We start from the raw sequence: 6,000 nt of genomic DNA, 5'->3' as shown, positions 1-6,000 counted from the left end.
AATTACCCTAAAAAATACAAAAAAATTACCCTAACTACCCTAAAAAAGCTACAACTAAAATGGTACAAGGATCTAAGAACCTTATCTGTATGATGGCTATTTTTAGTGTCTGCACATCTGATTGTTATACAATTGAATTTTCATAGAACACCAGTTATAATTGAATGTGAAATAATGTAATAATCACATACAACAAGTCACGCATACTCAGAAAAAGAGACTACAACATGAGCAAACATCTGAGCCAACTTTATCACAAAGAGCTTGAAGAACCTATGCGCCCCTGAATCAGGTAATTTAGAAAACTCTTACAAACTAAAATTGATTTTAACAATATTACCACTTCCATACCTCCACAAATAAGAAATTAAACATCTGAGCTTTCTTCAACAAAATTGAAACATTTATAGACCAAAAACTATGTTCAGACACTGACGAAGACAATATAAATTGGTAAATAATAAGATAGCAGATATACTATAAAGAAACAGTAGATGAAATTGAATTTAAAGGTAAACATTCCTTAGTTCTTAGATACAATAGATGGCTACTGAAATTTGTTACAAAAAATGATGATTTGTTTCCATACATGTATATAAAAGTTATGTTATTCTTTACTATTTTCCACTTGAACAATAATATTTTTAATATAAAATAATGTAGTAACAATACAATAAATGAAAATATGATTTATCTCATGCCCTTAGAATCTATCACAATCCCTTTCAGAGAGTCTTGTATCTTGTAGAGAAAATATTGTTTAAAGCCCAAAGTTTGGGAGTTTTAAAAGCCTAATCTGTCTCTTTACCAGTAATAAATCTTTTAAGTTTTTGCTAAAACCATTTTGAAAATATTACAGATGGTCAGAATCTTACAAAATAGGATTTGACAAGTTGGAAAAAGAACATTTCTCCTTCTGCTGTAGTAGTAACATAAAATATGTGAGTTGGACAAGGAATCACCTTCTTTAATGGTTTGATGAAGAAGTTTAGCAAACATTTTTCAGAGATAGATGTTTATGCTTGATGCTGACTTTCAAAACTAACAAATGCAGTCATTTCTTGGCCACACTCTACAAGAGGGTGTGTTCTGTAACAATCAGGGATCCAGAAAGCTCTTTCAGGAAAGGCACTTTAGCTCCAGCAAATAGTTTAAATACTTTGAATCAAGCCTACCCAAGTCATAAGTAAATTCAGAACATATATATATATATATATACATATATATGTGTGTGTGTGTGTTTATTTTTATTTTATGCTTACCTTCTGTAGATAAAGAAAAAAAAATCTTGATTCACTATATATACTGACTATATATAGACTGAGAGTAACTTGGAAGTAAATCAACCATGTAATACGACATTCTCAACTTGCTCAGTTAGGATGAACTAGTAAATGGGACTAATACAGTCTGAAGATACAAGAAGAATCATGTAAGTATTGTGTACTAGGATTCCTGATTCAACTATAGATTTGACTTATGATGTGGTGCCGTGTGTGTGATAAAAGATCCCCATGCAAAAATCAAAGGTGAGATGTATAATGTTGGTATATCAATGTATTCTTAAACTGCAGTTCCATGTCTGAGCTAATTGACAGAAATAGAATTACAAAGCACTGAAATTAGCTATATAAATAACATTTTAACTGAGCAGGAGAGACCTTATGTATCACAATAAACTGGTAAGGCCAGGTTTCAGAGAGCATGAGAAGAAAATTAAACTGAACTTGAGGTTGCAAATACTTTTCTTCCATAGTTGTTTGTTTTTGGTGTTTTGGTTTTTTTTTTTTTCAAGAAACTGAGAAGACAAAGCTTCTTTCTAGTTTATACAATAACAACAACAACAATAATAATAATAATAATAATACAGTGTTTGAAAAGTTCAGCACACAATGTAAAGTGCAACTGTAAAGAGATATGCAGATAATAAGATAAAAAGGGCAGTTCCAAAAGCTCATTAGCTTCTCTCAATAAGTAGGTCATAATTTATTTCAGTATTTACAATGAGACTTTAATTCCTAGAACTAAGTATTTCATTAAAAAAAAAAAAAAAAAGAGAGAAAAAAAAAAAAAGAAAAAAACACAGTTTTATCTCCTAAGTTATAACAATGTATTTGCCCATCTTACGGACCAAATTTGAAATGTTTACAACCTGACAAAGTAATACAAAATATAGTGTAGGAGACACAAGAAAAATGTCAAACACAAACATGAAAAAGCAGAAAAAAAAAAAAAAAGTTGTTTTTTTGTACATACATATACTGAATCTGCCTCAAAACAGTAACACATGGAAACCTGTAACATTCATCACACCATAGCAGTCAGAACACATAGATGCGTTCTGTGAGCTGACTGCAAAACACCGAAGTCATTTAACACAGATAAAGAGAAGGGAAATGCTATTTCTCAGACCAAACTGACCAAAGAATGGGGAAAGTTGTATCCAAATCTGCAGGTTTATAAAGAGAGCAACAATGCCAAAGCCTCCACAGGAACATTCTCAGAAGTTAGAAGGGCATACTTCTGAAAAGTGTAGCCATGTCCCTGGGATGCTTACGTTGGCAACATCAGGTAGCACCTGGCTAAAACAGGAGCACTACCACTCTAGAGCTAGCAGCTGGGTTATGAGAAAACCAAACAGATACAAGACAAGAAGGAAAAATAAAAACACCAACTGACTAATCAGTAACTCTGTAAGATTATTAAAAATCCATTCAATAGTTACTTGTTGTTGTTAAAGCTTAAAAATGCTTTAGAAAACTTAGACTTGTTACAAGAAGGGACTAGGCAGATAGGTCCTGATTTAACTACTTACATGAAGAGACTACAGCTCTACCTGTTTGTTTCATTTGTGATTTGAAATGACCAAAGAAATTAGATCCATAATGCTCCATACAGGCTATAGGACGCATGTTCAGCCAAGTGCCTGAGAACCTCTGCCTGTAGCCCTGCCAAGCACAGAAGCTGGCTGCATGGATCCACAGCTCTGTCAGGAAACGAGAACTCAGAGAAGGATGAAGTCTCATCTCCAACACAGCAAGGATGTGTCAGCAACATGTCAGATATAAAGGCTGGTTTCCTGACTTATAAGAATAAGCAAAAGCATGTCCCCAAGCATGCAGAGTCTGCAATCCTGTAACAGATTCCTAAAGGGAGGTCTGTGCATAATGGAGCAGTTTACAACATCAAGCAGAACACATTACACCAAGCAAGGAGCTGAGTAGCAGTCAGTCAGAAAGGCCTGAGAGAGAAATAGTATGAATCAAAATAAATCAAGATGTTTGTGGTTTATGTTGGGCTGGAGACCAATATTTGTCTCAAATTGGGATCTATATTAACGCACATGAAGAGTTAGCCATATAAAGCCCCACCCCTTCCCCCCCCAATGCCCACACATACAGCTTTTGTGTTTTTATTTTTTTAAAAAAGTCTTTAAATATAAAATGCTGCTTAGCTTTGCTGCCATTTCTTTAGCCAAGTATGATGATCATAATGAATGATCATAATTTCTCAACCTCAGAATCCATTTGAATACAAATTCCAACCATCCAGTTATGTACTGTGTATTTTCAGGGCTGCTAATAACTCTCATTGTTTGCATTTATTGTTGTTTGCTTGTTTGTTTTCCTACTCTAAACAAAATGGAAATTTTTACTAATATTTAACAGAATTCTTTCCAACCAAAAACAATATTCTTGAGTCTGTATCAATGTAAATAAAGCTGGAATTTATTAATATCACCCCAGATATCTCAAAATATATGTGGTATCTATTTAATATAATATTGATTTAAAATACCCATGCAAATTTTATATTTCACTATTTTGTTTTTCTTGTAGAGACCCACAAACAGATAAGTTGTCTTATTGAAACAGAAAGTAATTTACATCTAAGAAAATATATTTAGTGATATTCATAACGATCTGCAGGTTAAGATGCGTATCTAACTGTATTACTTTGGGAATTCTGAAAATATGTAGGATATATCTACAATGCATCTACCAGCAAAAATACAATAGAGGGCCCTTTGGCCATAGCAGAACTTATCTATTTGAAGACTGCATACATGGGATGAGGTCACATATATGGTAAGATATCTAAAGACATCCTAAAAGACGCACAAATTGTTCTCTTTGCTTTTAGCTGCATACCTCGAGCAGTGCTGAGTATAAAGCATATGAATAGGAACATGCATCGCAAATATGAACATAAAAATTATAGGTCATGCATTCTCCCACGTATTTCTTTGTCCGTACTATATCCAAAGGGATATATCCCCTGCTTTTTCTTTCCTTACTTGTTTACTGCAGATAAGAAATGTGCTTGTGTATCAGATGGGAGTCATTGTATGGTTGGTGCTCAGCTGAGTTTACCAGCAGTCAACACCTGTTTGAAAAGCAAACCGAAGCCCCCAGCTAGAGGAACTGTTTTCAGACAGAACCTCTCATACTTTAACTTTGGAAGCGACATGTTCATAGGTTACTCAAGACAAACTTTTCATACCTCATCTCTAGTACACTTCTTTCAAAGGCATACATTTTCTGAAGTCACTGAGTACCTAAACAGAGCAAGTTGAACATTGGAGTTGGTGTTATGTATGAATCTGCCACTACTGAGAATGCACTCGTATGCAATTGGGCAACTTCTGTATTTTACTCTCTGCTAGGGAATACTATCCATTGACATAGGAGAGGGTTTGTAGATCTGTTTCTAATATTTCTAGACACAATCCTAATACTTCTGAACAAAATAGATTCTGTTCTCTCAGTTCATATCTAGTGGACATTGGGCTACATATAGCTTACTCAAGTAAAGCCTGCAGTACTAAATTAATTGTACTTGAGCTCAGTGAAGTCTCTAGTGAAAAATAGGTCTTCCCAGAAAAGCACTACACATAAATAATCATAATTCACTGGAAAAAATGTTATTGAATGAGGTGTTCTAAATTAATGGTGAGTTTGAACGTTTTTAACCTCTAGAATAAATGGACATTAGCTCAACGTCGATGTTATTGTCAATACAATAGCAGAAGCTCTTTAAAAGTGTGTAAATTAAATGTTAAAGTCATTTAAAAGCAAGAGATACCAAACTGATTCTGTATGTATTTTTTTTTTCTCTTCCATCAAAAATATAAGCTCCAGTATCATTTTTGGATGAACTGAAAAATATGATATTATTTTTATTAGCATTATAGTTTTATTCATTTGGTAGAGCTTAGACATTAGACTTATTTATAGATCATAAGCTTTCCCAGGAGATCAGATAATCCAAGCTTTGAATTCTGTTTACAAAAAACAAAGTTCATATGCTTGATCCCACTATGTAGTCTGTATACAGAAACATGCATTTTGTGATTATTTCTGCATCCACCAAAAATAGTAAAATGAAATCTTTCTTTCTTCCAAATAAACAAATAAATGTACCTATCAAAAAGTGTTGTTCAAAAAGGCTTCTGAATAGCCAGTTAAAGGAAATAGGTAGCAGAATATGTAGGAAATAAATAAATGAATTCAAGTCCTGTTCAGCTGAAAAAGTGCCTTGATCTTTTTTGTCTTTTTGACTTCTGCATAGGCACCTAGTGCATGTGATGAGTGAATCTCACATGCTTGAGGAACATCAGCCCTATCCTAAAGCCTAAGGGTAAAGAGTCTCCTCAGAGGCATATGTGTCTGAAAGGCCAATTTCTGCTTTAAATAACATATTAATTATCAGATTATTTCAGGTCAGTTAAACATGTGAAAATGAAGCAAAGAAAAATGGGAAAAATTTGTAATGTTAGAAATAGAATGTCACATCTGAAAGGGACAAAAAAAAAAAAAAAAAAAAAGGATGGCTTCTAAAGCTTGTTGAAAATAAATATATTTTTAAGCACACATATCTAAACAAACACAAGTTAAAATTGTAACAGATTTCTTTGAGAAGGTTTGCTAATATACTGTTCCAGATGGCAGTTTCCTAATAAGTTTAAAAGCTTTATGGATAAAACCCTGGATATCAGAA

Source organism: Anas acuta, chromosome 2 (assembly GCF_963932015.1).
Source record: "Anas acuta chromosome 2, bAnaAcu1.1, whole genome shotgun sequence".
Taxonomy (NCBI): domain Eukaryota; kingdom Metazoa; phylum Chordata; class Aves; order Anseriformes; family Anatidae; genus Anas; species Anas acuta.
Note: the sequence above shows the minus strand (reverse complement) of the source record.